We start from the raw sequence: 20,403 nt of genomic DNA, 5'->3' as shown, positions 1-20,403 counted from the left end.
ACAGGGAGGAATTGGATCAGAAGACTGGGGGGTGTTTAGTGATGTCATAGGAAAAACAGGTGATTGCGGTGCTCTGGAGGTCAAGGGATCACGAGAGAGGTGGAGAGGAATTGAAGGCAGCAGGGGGATCATGGTTTCTACATGTTGTCCTGCAAAGGGCCACAGGAGAATGGGCAGTAGGTGGCAGGGAAGTGGAGGATCAAGAGATGGTGTTTAAAATGGTGAGATGGGGCCAGATGTGGTGGCTCACGCCTGTAATCCCAGCACTTTGGGAGGCCAAGGTGGGAGGATCATGCGGTCAGGAGATCGAGACCATCCTGGCTAACACAGTGAAACCCCATCTCTACTAAAAATTCAAAAAATTAGCAGGGAGTGGTGGTGGGCGCCTGTAGTCCCAGCTACACGGGAGGCTAAGGCAGGAGAATGGCATGAACCCAGGAGGCGGAGGTTGCAGTGAGCCGAGATCGTGCCACTGCACTCCAGCCTGGGCGACAGAGCGAGACTCTGTCTCAAAAAAAAAAAAAAAACAAAAAAGATAGTGACATGGAAGAGGAGTAATGATCATGGAAACAAGGCAGGTTCACTGGGCTGTGTTTTTGAGCAGGTGAATAGGGCTAAGCCCCATACCCAGGAAGAGAGCTGGCATCAGAAACAGAAGACTGAGGTCATTTTTATGGATGGGAGATGTGCTGGTGGGTTTTTATAAGAGCTCATGTCAGTTGGCATCCATTTCTTCAGTAAGGTGAGAATGTAAGGAAAATTAGAAACAAAGGACTTTTAAAAACTCACCAATATACATACCAATTTTTCTGCCTATCTCTCAATTTTCACCGTCCTTTCTTTCAAGCTAGACTCTCAGCTCCTTCAAATTAAAATTTTCCATTTGGCAGTGCAAGTTTATCTTTTCTTAAAGACAGAATGACCAGCCTTTTGATGGAAGCTTTTATGACTCTGGTGTCTTCTAAGGACGTGACCAGTGATGAGGTTTTCATCTGTGTAAAACCTACAAATTGGAATTCTGCTTTCTGGTGCAATGGAATGTTAGAATGTAATGTCGTTTTGGGAACCTCAGGATTGAGAGCAAACCCAATTCAATCATTGGAGGAGCAAGAAACTCGTTTTACATTTTAAATGGTTCTATTCACTGGGCTGAATAGACTCAATATTTAAAACCCTTAAGACCAGTGATTCTCAATGGGTTGTGGAGGGAGAGGGATAGGCAGTTTGAAGACTCAGTACTATATTTAATATTTACTATTTATCATGCAATTTACAGAAATGAATGCTTGACAATGTCCTGGGCTGTGGAAAAATGAAAAAAAAAATACAGGGCTATCCTCTCCTGCTTCTGGTATATTTATTTTTGTTATGTTGTTTATCTGAAGGGGGCATTGATTATAACAGTTAGTAAAATACTGGTGTGGATATTCACCTTTGTTAGCTTATATGTCTTAAGTGGTAAAAACAAAGCCAAATAAGTGTCTTATGTGAGATCCTTAAAACCGGGAGGCCTGGGGAGCTCCTTCTTCCCCTGACTCCAGTATTCCTGCCCTGGACAGTGAGCCCACCTGAAGCTCTTTCCTGAGGTCCCACAAAGAAGGGTCTGATGGTTTTATCAGGAAAAAAAATTAATTTTTTAAAATTTTAAATGGAAAAAATTAAATTAATTAAAAATTTAAAATGACTCTTTTCCTTGTTTCTCTTGTTTTTTGATGACCAATACCTAAAGAAGAGAAAAAAAAAAAACAAGAATGAAATTGCCAACTCAAGAAATGAGGGTTTTGCAGAAGGGAGAATGTTTTTCTTCCCCAGGCCTGATGGGACTGGAGCACTGCAGAGTAAACTGTGCTCTGCAGCAGCTTTGTGAAGCAAATTGTTGACTGATTGTGGAGGCTGCAGAGCAGTGATGGCCATGGTGACGCCAGCCTCAGGGCCTCCCCTTGAGGAGGCTCCCTGGGCCATCCTTTTGGGGCTGAGTGGCCATATTGCACAGGTGCAGGGCTGTGGGGAGCCAACCGGGGACACACAGCATGTGATGAACACTCCAGCTCTGCATCCATGGGCTCGATGACTAAGTGAGGCCATCCATGTGCAGGAAAATGTTTTATGCCAGAGAGTAATATTTTTGGAAAGGGAGGAACTCATGTGATTCTACTGAGCAGCTTGTTCTTCCTACGTTTGGCTCTATGGGGTAGTGTGTATGTCTGGAAGTGGCAGATACATGTTTCCCACTACCTCGGGGTAAATGTCCACAAAAAAATGACACTCACTGTTTGGGAAAATTAAAAACTAAGCCTAGGGATGATTAGTTTCCTCTGATCCAAGTCTTTGGAAGTCTTCTCTCCACATTTATGCACCCATGTGTGGGTTTGTCCTGGCTGATGGGCTCCAGTCTTAACACACCCAAAGAACAGATGAATATATAGGGCTTGAGTTTTTCGCTCATATGATCCTGAATCAGGACAAAGTCCAAAGAAGGGGCTAACTGACCTCACACAGTGCTTGCTCTCCTTTTTCTTTCTTATATAGCATATTTTTAACCACTCATTTGGCCCCTAATATCCTGTTTTGCATTTTTAAATGCTCTTTGCTTTTTGACTCCACAAGTATATTTTTCAGAAGACAAGAACATGGATCTAGTCCTGTGTTTCTTTGAAGAATCTGCAACATTTCAAATTGTTGGATAGATAGTAGATATGTCATAGGGATGTGAATATCAGAACCAAAGTGTATTCCTGTGTATTTTGATTAGATATGAGAAGGGTTGATTTTCTGACTTTTACGTTGCCTAATTGAATCCATTTTTCCCATAAGCAATACCTTCTTTTTCACTTCTAAGCATCCTTCTCATTTATCTGACAAGAGTATTTAAAGTAGAAGAATCCTAACGTCTGACAAAGCATTGAACATTCTTTCTACATTTGTATCAAATACTTGATTCTCTTTCTCATTAATATCATAAGGGAGAGAGTTGATGCTTCTTAAGCTGTTCAATTACAAAAAAAAACAAAAAAAACAAAAAAAACCACACACACAATGGTGAGGCAATTGGTCATCTCATGAATGTGGCATTGTGGTTTGCATGTTTGCTTATTTTTGCTTTTGTACTCCTGGCATTTATCCGGAGAGCTCCTTCCTGCAGAGTGCCTGAATGCTGGTTCCTTCTTACACATGAGCCATGTCAGAACACACCTGGTGGGACTCCTCTGTGGGGCTCTTCCCCTGCCTGTTTCCTGCTCTGGGCAGTTGGTGGTCTGGGGCATTGGGACGTATAGAAAAGAAGCTGAGGAGGAAAGGCGTTGTTGCTATTACTTCAATATTCTCATTTTTCATGTGAGGACTTACAAAGGGGACTGTAAGCTTTCCATCCGAAGAGAGATCCGAGGTAAGAATTATTTTCTCCAAATGAGAAAGACTGGAATCCCACCAGGTGTGTGGGAAGCTGCAATGAGAAAACCAAATAATCCTGGTTTGAAGAGTTAAATGTTCTTGGTAACATTTGAATAAATTGGAAACATATTCCTCTGAGACTTTTTTTTTTCACCATAGATAGTTTCTAAAAGGCGTGGAAACACTTATAAGAAATATCAGTTATGCAGTGTTGGTGTCAGTGTGGACTTAACTGCTGAGACTGACTTATTGCCAGGTGGGCAGGTGAAGTAATAAAGAAATAATTGGAATTCTTATTGCTGAACTCTAAAGGACTCTCAGGAAACCTAACCTTGCTTTTGACCTGCTGGTTAGCTTGAATTCAGCAGACTCATTATATTCTAATTTCATTGAATATAAATTGAAAGATAAAACAGACTTAGAAGTAATTAATTATAGTTAGATATTAATGATCAAGTGAATTGACTTCAAAAGTCATTTTCATGTGAACTGGTTTCCCTGTGATGGAACTTTGGTAACATTTTACATTTGTATTTTTAATCTCTTAAGTAAGTACGCCTGTAAATTGTTCCAAAAGAAGTGGTTTTCTGGGATAACATAGAGAATGAAGGTCAGGTCTGGCTCTTGTGCTATGGTTCTGCTTTTCTCTCTCTCTCTCTCTTTTTTTTTTTTTTTTAGACAGGGTCTCGTTGTGTCTCCAGGCTGGAGTGCAGTGGCTCAATCTCGGCTCACTACAGCCTCCACCTCCCAGGTTCAAGTGATTCTCAGGCCTCGGCCTCCCATGTAGCTAAGATTAAAGCCTTGTGCCACCACACCCGACTAATTTTTGTGTTTTTAGTAGAAATGGGGTTTTGCCATGTTGGCCAGGCTGGTCTTGAACTCCTGACCTCAGGTGATCCACCCGCCTCGGCCTCCCAGAGTGCTGGGATTATAGGTGTGAGCCACACCATCCCTGGCCAACAGGCTCTACTTTTCTCATAGGCGATGCCCGAGGGTGTTGGTCTAAATTGGCATCTCTCTTAAAATCTAGTGAGTTTATCCTGAGATGGTAAGTTTCATCAGCAAATAAATGGAAGCACAGACAAGCTAGAAGACTTTCTATGTAGGACACCCTGTAGGTCCTTAGAGTATGGCTCTCACCAGGTGTTTTCACTCTACTTTCTGTCTGTCGGAGGGCTGAGTCACAATGAAGACTCTTCAGCCAGAGCACACCACCTTCTGATTAAAGTGCTGCTTTCCTCTATATTTTGAGTCCTCTTAAATTTCATAGGCTTCTACAAGCTTGCTCCATGCAGAGCCCTATGCCAGGGTTTCAGGGTTAGAGATACAAATAGACTCAGTAATCAAGCAGCTCGTATCTTAGAGAAACATCTAAACTGATTATTGTAATACAAGTGATGTACCAATTAAGATTGCTTGCAGCTGCAGTAAACAAAAATCCCAATTTATAATGGCTTAAATTTATAGGAGGGACACGTAAATGTTCTCACACTGTAAGGTCTGGCAGTAAGCAGATGGGGTGTTATATCCCCACTTAACACGGCAGGGTCCCGTTGGCACTTCCTGGCTTGCCATTCCTTCTTCCTGTGCTGGTGTCAGGGAGGAAATGGGATTTCTCCTCAACCCTCATAAGTTCATAAGTTGTTAAGACAGATCCCTGTAACAAAAGATAGATTAATAAGAGAAAAACAAGCAAGCTTATTAACACAAGCAGTGCACGTCCCATGAGAGAAACCTCATGAATGGTAACTCAAAGCAGTAGCTTAGATAGCATCTTCAACAAAGAGCAATAAATTCAAGGCAAGTGACAAGAAAAACGATTTTGAGTGTCTGCAGGGAGCAGCTTGGGCAGAAGATGAACAAATGACAGGTCAGGTAAAGATTAGTTAATAAAACTTGTTGATATCAATTCCTCTGGTGTCATCTCAAGTTTGATGAAGGTCAAAGCTGTCTTCAGTGGTTAGCTTTTGGTGGAGAGGTAGGCAGGATACCTTATGTGTTTGTCAATCATCTGTCTCCTGTTTTTAGGCAAACAGAGGGAGGGCAGAGAGCTCCCCTGCATCATCTTCTTCATTGTCTTCAGCTCAGCAATTTTTCCTGCTTTTGGGGAGTCATGTTCTGATCTCTCACTCCAGCTTTGACTTCATGCTAGTCACTCTACCTCATGAGATGCCTGCTCAGCTGCAGATGTGTTGTTTGTGATAAAGGCAAGAAGAAACAAAGATTCCCCCAAACCAACTTCCCTCCAGGTTTCCACTTCTATCTCATTAGCCAGAGCTCTGTCATGTGGTGACTGCAAGCTTCCTGGGAGGTGAGAAAAGGAACTGTGTAGCTTTCCTCTGCTCCATGGTAGGGACAGACAGGGGACAAGGGCACGTGAGCAGATACTGGCCCTGAGGGGCTTAAAGACAGGTTAGAAAGATGAAAGGGAGCAGCATGTACAAAATCATGCAAGTGTGAAAGGGCAGGGGGTGTTCTGAGACCACATCCTGGTTCTCTGATGCAGGCGCAGGCAAGCATTGAGGCTGGACAGATGGGCAGGGCTTGTTTGTGAGGGACACCAAGAGGACCTGCAGGATCTGCCCTTTAGCCTGTGGCCATGGGAAGTGACGCTATGGGGGATGGACAGGGTAGAACAATCCAAACTAAGACACAGCAGTGGTGATAGAGTAAAAGCAATGAATTCGGGAAATCATTCCAAAGTCAGTGGCTCTTGGTGCCATTTTTTTTTCTTTTGACACAGAGTCTCACTCTGTCACCCAGGCTGGAGTGCAGTAGTGTGATCTCGGCTCACTGCAACCGCTGCCTCCTGGGCTTGAACGATTCTTCTGCCTCAGCCTCCTGAGTAGCTGGGACTACAGGCATGTGCCACCGCACCTGGCTAATTGTTTTTTTTGTTTTTTTGTTTTTTTTTTTTGTATTTTTAGTAGAGATGGGGTTTCACCACGGTGGCCAGGCTGGTCTCGAACTTTTGACCTCAGGTGATCCACCTGCCTTGGCCTCCCAAAGTGTTGGTATTACAGGCGTGAGCTGCCGCGCCCAGCCTCTTGGTGCCATTTTAATGTCTGTGGTGAGGAAGGAGGAGTCAGAGAAGTAGAGCTGATCTCTGAGCCACAGCAGGTTTGAGGGGAGCTTGCTAGTTCAGTCATAGATATGTGGGGTTATAGGTGGCTATGGCACATCCACAGGTGGTTAGGAATAGAGGACTGGATTTGGTGAGAGAAGTGGGGACTTAGAGTATAGATAAGGGACTTTGAGCAGAGAGTGGGGAGGCTATGGGTACTCGTTGAAATAAAATGGCCAATGGGCATGTTCAGGGTGAACAGCTGGTCCGCTCACTACACACTAACTGGAATCCATGTCTATGTATGAGCTCACGGTTTTGCATTTTCTTCCAAAGTAAAACATTTTCTGTGATGAGCTTCTATTGTGAGTGCAGCAATTTCCCTATGGTCAGTTCTCTTTAAACACTGTACCTCCTCCCAGGCAGTGCTTCTCTTTATCTTATCCTCAGGCTGTGTTTCCTGTTGTTTCCTGTTTACAGAAGTTAGAAGAAGAGAGATGGAGACTTGGACCTCATAAATGGGTGTGGGCTGCCCACTAGGTCTTAGACCAGGTTGGCAGGAGGAGCCAAAACTGCTTCACTTCTCCTTACTTAGTGCATGAATGTGGTAGGGCTGGATTCACTTATACCACCGCTAGCAGCATCTCCAGACAGGGCAGCATTTAAATTCACCTAATTCCTGTCCACCCCTCTACCCGACCCCAAACCCAGCCTCCTGGTCATAGTCAACAAATAATATTTAGAATATGAAAACAAAAACAAAAACAAAAATGGTATAACAAGACAAAAATTACCCAGGGTGCCACAATTCTGAGACAACTGTTGCAGTTCACATTTCTTTGCAATAAAACTGCCACCCATTTCAGGGGGGTTCATGGTGCTTCTTAAACAGACCACTTACTGTCCTGGTCCATTTGAGGTTGCTGTAAGAGAATACCACTGGGTGATTTATAAAGAACAGAAATTTATTTCTCAAAGTTCTGGAGGCTGGGAAGTCCAAGATTGAGGCATCAGCCTCTGATGAAGGCCTTCTTCCTGCATCCTCACATGGCAGAAGAGCAGAAGAGCGCTAGAATAAACCCACTCACACAAGCTCTTTTTATAGCAGCTTTAACCTATTAGTGAGGAAAGAGCCCTCATGGTTTACACACCACCCAGAAGGCCCCACCTCCCAACACTGTTGCACTGGGGATTCAGTTTCCAGGACATGAATTGTGGGGGACATGGTCAGAGCATAGTACCTACTAATTCATATATTCAACAAATATTCGTTAAGCTCATACTTCTGACTAAGCAGCTCTTAGCACTTAGGCATACAATGATAAACAAGACAAACAAGTTCCCTGTCCCCATTTTAGTTGGGAAGGCAATCAGTACATCATTCAATTAGATAGTAGTGGATGCTACAACAAATTGAAACAGGATACTGAGCTTGAGCATGACTGGGGAGGGAGTGAGGCTATTATAGGAAGGGTGACCAGAAAGCCTTCTCTTGGGACAGTGATATTAGTCTGAGGTCTGAGTGAAGAGACGGTGCCAGTCATGTGAGACTGAGTGCAGAAGGCATCAAACCAGGGGAACAGTGAGTGCAAAGGCCCTGAGCTAGGATCTCAAGCTTTTTGAAGAGTAGACAGAAGGCCCTTCTATCCAGAGGGATGTGGTAAGAAGAACAGTGGTAAGATATTTGGTCAAAGAAGTCGTCAGGGGCCAGATCTTTTAGAGTTCTGTAAACCATTTCAAGAAATTTAAGATTACATTCTATTTCCAATATTTGCAATGGGAAATCATTGGAGGATTTTAATTTAAAAAGTAGACTGGGCGAGGTGGCTCACATCTGTAATCCTAGCACTTTGGGAGGCCAAGGCGGGTGGATCACGAGGTCAGGAGATCAAGACCATCCTGGCCAACATGGTGAAACCCCGTCTCTACTAAAAATACAAAAAATTAGCTGGGTGTGGTGGCAGGCGCCTGTAGTCCCAGCTACTTGGGAGGCTGAGGCAGGAGAATTGCTTGAACTCAGGAGGCAGAGGTTGCAGTGAGTGGAGATCATGCCACTGCACTCCAGCCTGGGCGACAGAGTGAGACTTTGTCTCAAAAAAAAAAAAAGAAAAAAAGAGATGACATCATTTTTATTGTTAAAAGATAAGCCTATAGTGTTGTAATGGGTTTAATGGTGACTCTAAAAAGATGGGTGCATACCCTAACCTCTGGAAACTGTGGATGTGGCCTTCTTTGGAAAAAGCGTCCTTGTGGAAATAATTAAGTTAAGGATCTCCAGATAGGGCCACCCTGCATTATCCAGATGGGTCCTAAATCCAATGAGAAGTATTCTTATACAAGACAGAAAAGGGGAAGAAACAGAGGGGGAAGGCATGTGGAGACAGAGGCAGAGATTGGAGTTATGCAGTCACAAGCCAAGGAAGCCTGGAGCCACTAGAAACTGGAAGAGGCAAGAAAGCCTTTTCCCCTAGAGCCTTCGGAGGGAGCGAGGCACTGCTAATACCTTGATTTCAGATTTTTTGCCCTGCAGAAATTTTGAGACAATACATATCTGTTGCTTTAAGCCGCTAAGTTTATGGTAATTTGTACAGCAGCCACAGGAAACGAATACCAGTGTCTCATAGGCTTGGCGTACATTAGGAGGTGGAGGATTGGAATCATGGGGGAAATAACAGAAGCTGATAAATTAATCCAAGAGAAAAATCACATGGCTTGCATCAACAGCAGTGGGAATAGCGAGAAGTGCTCTATTTAGAACATTCTGAAAGTAGAACCAACAGGATGTGCTGATAGATTAGATGTTGGAGACAAGGGAAAGAAAAAAAAAAGCTTCTTGGTATTTGGTCTGAAGAACTAAACAGATTGCCTAATACTGTTACCTGAAATGAGGAACACTAGGGGAGGGACAATTTGGGCTGAGGTTTTCAGGGTAAGAGGTGAGAGGTGATGGTGGGGATGGAGGTTGCCTAGGGTGTAACATGGTCAAGACTTCTTTCATGGACTTATTGATTTTGAGATGCCTACGTCACATTCAAGATGGAATTTTGAATAGGATGTCAGGTATGAATTTGGAGCTCAGAAAAGAGGTAAAGGTCAGTAAGTTAGGAGTCATTTGTGTGTCGATCCGTGATTCTCAACTTTAGCTCTATAATGGAGTCTCTTGGAGAGCTTTCCAAAAAAAGATACCCATACCTGTGCTCCATCCTGGACTGATTAAGATGAAATCTCTAATGTATTTAAGAACTCTCCAGGTGAGGCTAGGGGCAGCCACTGTGGAAAAACCGCAGATGTAAGCATAGTATTTAAAGGCATGGGTCTGGACGGAATCATGCAGGGAGAGCTGCCTAGAGGATAAGATGCTGCTAATATGTCACAGGTAGACCAGACTGATCCTCCTCAGCTCTCAAGATGGCCACAGTTTTAGTGTTGGCACCATTATTATTATTATTATTATTATTATTATTATTATTATTATTATTTTGGTAGGCCATGAGGTGAAAGAGATAGGAAAAGCCAAGTGCAGGGAGTAAGAGCAGGTGGAAGGTCTGAAGGCTGAGTCCTGGAGGGTTCTAATGTAGCGGGGTCACCAAGAAGAAAGAACCAACACAAGAAACAGACAGAAATTCTTGAACTGGGTGGTAGCAGTGAGAATGTGGCATGTGTGAAGCCAGAGGAAGAAAGTGTTTCAGGCAGAACAGGGGACTCAGTTTAGTCAAGTGGTCCTTAGAAGTTGAGAAAGATGAGGATAGAATTAATTCAGGGATTTGTGAAGATAGAAGCCACTGGTGGCCTTGAGACGACAGACCTGTTTGAGAAGAGTGGCTTGGACGGAAGCTCACATTGAACCAGCTGAGGGGAAGCGAGTGCATTTTGAGCCCATAGGTCTTCCCACCAAACTCGAAGCAGTGAGTGAGGCCTCTTATTGGCACATTGCTTCTGCTATTTCCCCTTAAAATCTGGCATTTCTAAGAGTTAGAAAATTTTATTCAAAATGACTTTATTGAACCACATATTTAATCTTCTGGAATGTAGTACATGGATCCACTTATTAATGTGTCAGTTTTATAAACGGCATGTCATTTGTGCTTCTGTTTCTTTCCTCTAAATCATTTTCTTTTGACTTTGTTCCAGATGAAATCCTCCTGGTATTTCCCTGGGTATGTGTGATTGTTTAGCATTGCTAGCCATTCATCTTGAGAGAGGTTGTTCTGGTCTAATGAATCACAGCTGCTTCAGACATGAATGTCAGTGGTGCTGTCAAACCTCATTGCCTGGTATGTAGTTGGGGCCCAGGAAACATGAGTTGAAGAAACTTAGGGTGAAAGTAACCCTGTGGTGGACACTGCAGCTGCCTTGGGGAGAGTGAGGTGAATGTTTTGAGGTTCCTTCGGAGGAGGGCACAGGAGCCATGGCTGTGGATTGGAGAGCTTCTGCCGTTTACCAACTCCTGTCCTTGTTACCTGCTCATCCTCTGTTCAGTCCTCGGTGCTCTCCTTAGGACCTCACGATGCTCAACAGGGAGGGAGGGCTGCCTTGTCATTTAAGTTTTGGTTATGAATTCTCTGCTCCACTCTGGCCCTCTGCTCTGGAAGGATCCTGGTGCAGCCACGGTAGTTAACAGGATGTTGGAAGTCAGATTCAGCATGTGTGGGTGAGCTTCTGTAGCCTTAGTGAAATTGCATTTTCTGGAGCACTGCACACCAGGAACAGATTGGTAAGACCAGGAGGTGCTCCCTGGTCTGCACCCCTCCAGCCTGGCAGTTGAGCCTGGGCTTTTCCAAGAATTCTGTTTAATGTTGCACAAGAGCTGACAGCTGATTTACTTTAAATCTCTGCAAACTGTACTGAGGAAAAAAACCCAAGTATATTCTCCTCCATCCATTTGGCCCCTGTGCTTTTGAATTGCTTATAGCCTGGGAGTTTGTGCTCTCAAAGAACATTCCAAAAATTTAATTCTTCCATCTGAAGATATTATGGAATCATCACAGATTTGGAGGGTTTCAAATTAAGAAATCACATTTGACTATACTTTAATGTTTGTAAGTGCCATACCTCTGTATTCTAATTCATTTTCTGTTTATATGGTAAGGTATACTTGTAGTACTGTCTCTATAAAAGCAGAATTTTAAGGAATGAAGAAAATCTAGAACTTCCTACTGAGGTTGTCCAAATGAAAAACTGTGTTCCTATGTCCATATTTCCAAGCTTCAGCTTTTAAACTTTTTATTATGGTTATTTTCAAACACATACAAAATAAGAGAGAATTAGATAACAAATACATAGTGCATACACAAGTCAGCTGTCAACTCTGTGAATCCTGCCATTCTTGTTTCATCCATCCCATATACCTCACCCACTTTCTTTTTATTTTTTTCTGGCATATCAGTACATTTTTTTTTTTTTAAACCGTGAGATGCTGTAGTAACATGGCCCCAAACTCTCAGTGGGTTATAATAACAAAGGTCTCCTTCTTTCTTTCTTTCTTTTTTTTTTTTTTTCTTGAGACAGAGTCTCACTCTGTCACCCAGGCTGGAGTGCAGTGGTGCAATCTTGGTTCACTGTGCAACCTCCACCTTCTAGGTTCAAGCCATTCTCCTGCCTCAGCCTCTTGAGTAGCTGGGACTACAGACGCGTACCACCACACCTGGCTGATTTTTGTATTTTTAGTAGAGATGGGGTTTCACCATGTTGGCCAGGCTGGTCTCAAACTCCTAACCTCAGGTGATCCACCTGCCTTGGCCTCCCAGAGTGCTGGGATTACAGGCGTGAACCACCATGCCTGGCCAACAAAGGTCTATTTCTTGCTCAAGTCACATGTCCTTCATGGGTACAGGGACCCTTGCTCCATACCTTCTTTATTCTGGGACCAAGCTGGAGAGATGAGTCTCTATCTGTGGAAGACCTTGGAAGACCCCACTCAGGGTTGTTCTCAAATGGATTGAGCCATTTGTAAGTGCCATACCTCTGTATTCTAATGGGATCTCACATGGATTGAGCCATAACCTAGAGCCAAGAGAAGCCAGATTTGCTAGGAGAAAGTCCTGTCAGCATAGTCAGACACTTAGGAGAAGTAAAAAGGTGTATTTTTCTGCACAGATGGTGTGATCACATTTTTATCAATTAATCTGCACCCTAGGGACAAAGAGTTAACATTTGAATTTTTCTAAGTAAGAATCTACTCCTCAGGGAAAGTTAGCATTTGAAAGACTCTAACTAGAAATCCACTTTCCAGAGGCTGTCTCAGCAAGTGCTTAAGTATCTAGACTAGAAAGTCCATTCATAAGCATGAGGAGTGCTGGAAGTGATTTTTCATTGGTGAAATGGGTGGTTTTCAAGTTATGTAGATGGACTAGAGATATTTTTCTTCTACTCTTGCATGAAGAAATATGTCTTAGTCCCTTTGGATTGCTATAACAAATTACCTTAGACTGAGTAATTTATAAAGAATACATTTGTTTCTTCTGGTTCTGGAGGCTGGGAAGTCCAAGATCAAGGTACTAGAAGCTTTGGTGTCTGATAAGGGCTTGCTCTCTGCTGGTGCCTTGTTGCATCCTCATGTGGTGGAAGGGGCAAATAGGCTCCCTCTGCCCTCTGATATAAGGGCACTAATCTCATTCATGAGGGCAGAATCCTTATGACCTAATCACCCCCCAAAGGCCCTACCTTTTAATACTATTGCATTGGGGATTAGGCTTTAACATATGAATTTGGAAGTTGGGGGAACACAAACATTCAGACTGTAGCAGGGAATGAAATCTTTGGGCACCCAGCAAATGGATATCTTTAAGAACAGGATTCTAGGTCTAGAACACCATCCTATTCTGTGTTCTGCCACTAAATGATGGGTCCTGAGGGTTTTATCTCCTGATTTGGTTAGAAGATTGTTGAGTCTGGCTGTGAGAGCCTTTCAAGTGCCTAAAGGAGAGACCTTGAACTTCCCTGAGCGTACACCAGGTGATGTGACACTTTTTTGCCTCTTGTCCTTGTAATATGCCACCTAGAAGAGAACTTTTAGGAGAGGAGACCTACAGTTCTCACCAACCTTTAATCATTAGAATTTACCAGCATCTACTGATAAGAACGTGATCTTGGTGAGCAGCTATCGTAGTGGGTCAGTTTGCAATGAGGGGAGTAAGAATTTGAGAGAGCACATTTGGATTTTTCTGTTGGGGAGTCATTGTAGTCATTCTAAACTACAGAGTGGCCACACAGTTCCTCTATATCAGATTGGTTCCCAAGCACTGTTGTTAAGTCTTTAATTACTGACAGGGACCACTTTAATAACATCTAACTGTTAGTGTGGAAGAAGGTCTCTTGAAGGACTTGGGGAATATTAAAATGTGTGCAGAGAACAGATGGGAGCATATAGGTCATTTGTAACTACTATAGCTAGGAAGAGTGTGGCCAATATGAAAGGGTGTGCCTATTGTGGAGATAATTCAATTAGTTTTTTCTCTCCACAGCAATAGAAGAGTTTACCTTCATGGTACTTCCTGTGTACAGCATCTGTACTAAACGTTTTACATGGATTGTTTCATTTAATCCTCATAACGCCTGCATGAGATAGGAAATAGTCTTCACGTTTGACAGATGAGGAAACTAAGGCATCAAATTTTTCAGGGAAACATAGCTAATAAGAAGCAGAACCAGGATTCAGATTTAGCAAATGTGATTCCTCAGCCTGTTCCCCTAAATAAAGTCTTTCGAACAATAGAAAAAAGAAAAGAAAAAAAAACTGTTGACTTCATTTCAAGAATGTCTTCCTCCAAAAGATATAGAGATTCCCAACAAGGCAAAATGGACACCATGTTTTCCTCCCGGGGCCACCAGAAGCCTTAGCAAGTGGCTGTTCTGAGTTCCTGTGAATGGAGGCGCAGAGGTTTGGTTTGATTCTACAGAGCATCTAGAGTTCCCGCATCCCTTTACATAATATAAGAATTTAGGACTACTTTGCTTTCTAGTCTCAGTTAAGCTTTGGGACCAAGCAAGAGCTATATTGATTACCTGCAGGTTTGGAGTGTGGAAACTCAGCATCAAGTAAATGGTGTGTCTTCTTGTCATCCAGCATTTTCCCCCATTACCTTTGCAATCTGTCTTCCATTGGGCAAAATGCCCAACTGTTCTTGAAGGAAAAGAAATCTAAATCCTGAGTTGCCTGCACAGCATCTACGCCCCAGGGAAAAATGCCTACAGCACGAATTTAAAAACCTCATTCTAAAAGTGCATTATTGAAAAGGCTTTATAGTATAATAACTTTTAAACCTAAGGGTAGTGATGGCTGCAGGATAATTATGTCAAACCTGAAAGCAAACCCAGAGGAGGTGGCATGTGGAAGAAATACCACTTTGGTTAATAGATTTGCAACCTCGTTTGAAATATTGAGGCTTTAGGAAAAACTAGATTTATCCTCTCTGTTTAGCTTCTTTATCTTATCCTCACTCTGTTGTCCTGTTGTTAAAATTTCTAAGAAGTGGTAAAGAAAGTGAGAGGGTAAAATATCAAAAAGAAAGAAAAAGGGGCATACTAGAACATAATATATGATTCTCCCTTTGCTATTCCGTTTTATGCAATAATCAGGGTCAGGTTTCTAACCCTCTCTTCAAATGTCCCAGATAGAAAGGTGGGTCTGTGTTTGATAGACACGCAGATGGGAGCAGGACGTGTGCAGTGTGCTGACTCCTACACAGAAGTGGAGGTAGGTGCTGTCAAATGCATGGCAGCAGGAGCTGGTGTGAGAATGCCAGGGCACGTTGATGGCATTGCCTCATCTCTGACAGGCTGCTATCTCCTACAAGACGTTTATGTGGATTGCATTCACATGAGGATGTATAAACCCTCTTATTCCTATTCTCATGGAATTGGGAACAGGAAGACAAGGGATGACCTGGACATTTCATCTAGATTAGACCAAAGGTGAACAAAGGTGATGAGGCAACAAAGGTAGTCTTTACCTGAGAGTAACCCCAAGGCAAAGGCCACCATGAGTTAAAAGCAAAAAGGGCCAAGCAACAATCAGGCTCAGATCCAGGAAGGACTGGACAAGTGTTCTGAAGCTGTAGCCTAACTCTCACTGAAGGCAATGGGATCATGGGGGCTGAGACCTGTTTTTCCTGGGAGCTCCTGCTTGGGTGGGTTAGATCTTTGGTTGTTGTCTTAGGTCCATTCTATCTCAGAGTAACCCTTTATTCTGGAAACATCCAGGGATTTCTTTCTCCAGCTTTTATTTTCTACATTGGCCATCACCCCTCTTTGATTTTTCCTTGTTCTTCCTTACCGCTACCCCTGAGGCCAGACATAATAGATTGATAAACCCATGGTTCAAATCCTGCCCCCATCATGCATCTGCTTTCAGATCTTTGGAAAACTATTTAACCCCCTAGTCTTTTTATTTGTAAAATAGGGATATGCATGCTTATCTGAAAGAGATGATGTGAAGATTAAAGGAGGTTATGTCTTTAAAGCATAACATACCAAATGCTTTACTTTCATTTTCTCATTGGAATGCTCTTCACAGGTCTGGAGTGAGGGGGAATAAGAGTTAACAAGTAACAAACATGGGGGTGATTTAAAGGTTTCAGGAGCTCATGCTGTTCCTGCCATAACTATCCATAGACCACATTCCCTGACTTTTTCCTAAATGCTTTCAAGCACGTCTCCCCTATAACTATCCAGTACACTGGATACTTCCTGGTTTGGTTACTAGAACAAGCTCCTCAGGGTTGGGTTGGGACTGTTTCTAGGCCATGCTGGTGGACATGCCTTTGCAGAGCTTGGCTCTGGTCACACACTCCTTCCGTATTATCTTTTTATTCTGATGCTTTGACATCTTGGGCTTTGCTGACCCTGAAGGAACTGCCCTTCCCAGGGCTGGCCAATTCCTAAGGATAGTAAAGCACTCACCTGTGAGCATGCCTTTCCTATGCAAACTGAACACTCTGGAGCCCATCACCCAGCCACTTTCTTTATCAGGCTTTCACATTCCGAGCCACTAATGCTCTGCCTCAGTCACCCCAGAGCCTGGTACCAGACAACTGGGACAACTCCTATATTCCAAAGCTTGCTGAAATGATTCAAACTAGCTAACCCTAAACCTGCTTATGCTGCTTCACCCATTTATTCCTGCAGAAACCACAGTAAAGTTCCCCCCTTGATTCCTTTGTGTCCTGACCAACTGATGTTTCCCTAGGTGCCCCCACAGCATGGCATGGCATGACCCACTTTTGAAACCTGAACAAGCTGTCTTTTCAATTGCAGATATCCCCTGGTCTGTTGGCCTCACTATACCCGAATAATAATAAAACTTATATTTCGAAACATCTTCCCTGACTGATGGTTAATTGTTGTGTCAACTTGACTGGGCTAGAGGATGCCCAGGTAGCTGGTAAAACATTACATCTGGGTGCATCTGTGAGGGTGTTTCTGGAAGAGATTAGCATTTGAATCAGTAGACTGAGTAGAGAAGATCCATCCTCACCGAGGTTGGTAGGCGTTGTCTAATTCATGAAGGGCCCGAATAGAACAAAAAGGGAGAGAAAGGGCTATTTGTCTTTTGTTGAGTTGAGACTTCTCTCTTCTCCTGACCTTGGACTGGGAGTTATGCCATTGGCCTCCGTGGTTCTCAGGCCTTCAAACTTGGGCAGAATTGCACCACCGGCTTTCCTGGTTCTTCTGCTTGCAGATGGCATGCCAAGGGACTTGCTGGCTTCTGTAATTGGATAAGCCAATTCCCATAATAGATCTCTTCTTATATATCTATATATATCCTATTGCTTCTGTTTCTTCAGAGAGTCCTGACAAATATAAAGATTGATACCAAGAAGTGGGAGTGCTTCTAACAAATACCAAAAAATGTGGAAGTGGCTTTGGAAATGGGTAATGGGTAGAAAATGGAAAGAGTTTGGAGGTGCACACTAGAAAAAGCCTACATGCTGTGAATTGACCTTTAAAGGTGATTCTGGTGAAGGCTCAGAAAGAAAAGAGGAGAGCTATAAAGAAAGCCTTAATCCTCTTAGAAATTACCTAAGTGATCATGAACAGAATATTGGCAGAAATATGGGTAATAAAGGCCAGTCTGATAAGGTCTCCGAGGGAAATGAGGACCATGTTATTGGACAATGGAAAAAAGGCCATCAGGGGTGGGGGGAAAGGGAAGGGAGAGCATCAGGAAAAATACCTAATGCATGCAGGGCTTAAAACCTAGATGACGGGTTGATAGATGCAGCAAACCACCATGGCACATGTATACCTGTGTAACAAACCTGTACGTTCAACACATGTATCCCAGAACTTAAAGTAAAAGAAAAAAAATTTTTTTAAAAAGTGTCAGAGAACTTGGCTGAATTGTGCCTGTATTCTAGTGTTTTGCAGAAGGTAGAGCAGTGAACACTGAAATTACATATTTGGATAAGGACATTTCTAAGCAAAGTGTGAAAGTTGTGGCTTGGCTTCTCTTGACAGCCTACATTAAAATGTGAAAAGAGAGAAAAGATTTAAAGACAGAATTGTTAATCGAAGGGAAGCAGCACTTAAAGATTTGGAAAATTCTCACCCTAGCCATATTATGAAGAATGAGATAATAGGTACAGTGGTTCATGCCTGTAGTCCTAACTGTTAGAGAAGTGGAGGCAGGAGGATCCCTTAAACCCAGGAGTTTGAGACTTGTCTGAGTAACATAGTGAGAGTCCATCTCTTAAAAAAAATAAGTAAATAAATGAGAAGGCACATTGGGAAAGAACACCAAGGGTGCGGCCAAATGACCATCTGATAAGGAGATTAGTCAACCAAGTGGAACCTATTGTTCAAGGTGATTCAGAAGTAATTGGGGCTGCCACCTCCATCACAGCTCCAGTGTGCAAAAGCTTGAGCAGGCAAGCATGGGACCTCCACAGAGAGCCCTTACTAGAGCAACATCCAGGATAGCCGAGTGGTAGGACCACCCCAGCAGCCCCAGACCTGCAGAGCCACAGACACGATTCTAGCTCTGGGAGCCACAAAGGCAAAGAGCAGCCTTTGGGGAGGGCCACCACCCCCATGGGTTGGGAAGGCAGGACCACAGCCCTAGTGGGCCTGGAGGACAGAGCATTGAGCCAAAAAAGATTATTTTCCAGACAAAATTTTGGACTTTGCTTGGGACCTATCCTTTCTTCTTTTCTTTCTTTCTTTTCTTTCTTTTGAAATGGAAATGTCTATTCTATGCCTGTCCCACCATTGTATTTTGGAAGCCCTTTCACTTGTTTAATTTCACAGGCTCACAGCTGGAGGGGAAATTGCCTCAGAATGAATCATACCTTGCGTCTCACCCATATATGATGTAGATGCTGTTTAAATGAGACTTTGGACTACAGACCTTCAAGTAGATATTGGAATGAGTTAAGACTTTTGGAACCATTGGAATGGACTGAATGCGTTTTGCATGTGAGAAGGACATGAAGTTTTGGGATGCCAGGGGTAGAATGTTATGGTCTGAGTGTTTGTGTCTCTCCCAAATTTATACGTTGAAATCCTAACCCCCACCCTCTCAAGATGATGGTGTCAGGAGGTAGAGCCTTTGGGAGGTGATTAGGTTATGAGGGTGGAGGCCTCGTAAATGAGACTCGTGCCTTTATAAAAGAAACATAAGAGGGACTCCTTCCTCCTTCTGCCTTGTGAGATTAGAGTGAGAAGGCTATGAGGAAACAGCCCTCACCAGACACTGAATCTGCTGGTGCCTTGATCTGAGACTTCCCAGCCACTAAAACTGTGAGAAATACATTTCTATTGTTTATAAGCCACCCAGCCTGTGGTATTCTTTTGTAGCAGCTTGAACAGAATAAGATACCCTTGGATGAGGAGCAACTGAGGTAACATCTGGAAAAAAAAAAAAAAACTGCTCCAATGCCAAAGGCATACTAGACAGCTCTTTAACTTATGCTTGGTAGTTCTTTCTCATCATTTTCAGTTAATCGTAAAGCATTCTACTTTTGTGGATTTCAAGTCCCTAGGAAAGGACACTGAAGGAAACAACAGCTTTGTGAGACCATCAGTAATTGTAATATTGACATCTCTGCTTTCAAATGGGTTACAGGATTAAACAAGTGTCATCCAAAGGACCACCAGGATGGCTAGATAACAGAAAAGAGTGTTTCACTGGCAATACTGGTTTACACACCTGGAAGAGAGAGTCTCTGGTGTGAACTGAAAATGCTATCTCTGAAGAACAAAGAGAAGGTTAGAGGTTTTATAAAAAGGAGAAATGTTGCATATTGCTATTTGAGAAGGTTCATTGGCACCAGTAAGGTTTTGAGGAGCTGGCAAGCTTCAACTGGTAAGTGAGGGTGGTGCGTAAACCCGGTCTGAGAGTTGCAGCAGGTCATCTCAGTAGTCGTTAGACAAAACTGGTTTCAGGTTACTGCAGGCAGTGTCAGCTGCCAGGCCTGCAGAAAATTATGTTTTTTGGAGCAATGTTCTTTACCCTGAGTGCTTTTTCCCCTTGGCTTATTGATTCTGTCTTTGTTGAGTATGACAAGAATGACTCAGTTCATGTGATCAGCTTTCACACAAGGGTGACAAAGCTTCAATTATTTATTTCTTTATTATTTATTTATTTAATTTGGGACAGAGTCTCTCTTGTCATCTAGGCTGGAGTGCAGTGGTGCACGATCATGGCTCACTGCAGCCTCAACCTCCCAGCCTCAAGTGATCCTCCCACCTCAGCCTCCTAAATAGCTGGGGCTACTGGCACAAGCCACCATGCCCAGGTAATTTATTTAGTTTTTGTATAGACAGAGCTCACTACGTTGACTAGGGTGGTCTTGAACTCCTGGACTCAAGCAATCCTCTCACCTCAGTCTCCCAAAGTGCTGGGATTACAGGTGTGAGTCACCATGCCCAGCCCAAAGCTTCATTTTAAGTCTCTTTTATTTACCTTTTTTTGGTCCTAGTCATAACACATTATAAGTATACTCTGTTAG

The 20,403-nt window shown here is 43.1% G+C and overlaps 1 protein-coding gene across 1 annotated transcript in view; it reads left to right on the top strand.

Moving 5' to 3' along the window:
* KCNK1 (potassium two pore domain channel subfamily K member 1) overlaps positions 1–20,403 on the top strand; it is a 61,880-nt gene that overhangs the window by 26,180 nt on the left and 15,297 nt on the right.

Source organism: Pongo abelii, chromosome 1, assembly GCF_028885655.2.
Source record: "Pongo abelii isolate AG06213 chromosome 1, NHGRI_mPonAbe1-v2.0_pri, whole genome shotgun sequence".
Lineage (NCBI taxonomy): Eukaryota > Metazoa > Chordata > Mammalia > Primates > Hominidae > Pongo > Pongo abelii.
Note: the sequence above shows the minus strand (reverse complement) of the source record. Positions and strands in the feature narration are given on the sequence as shown.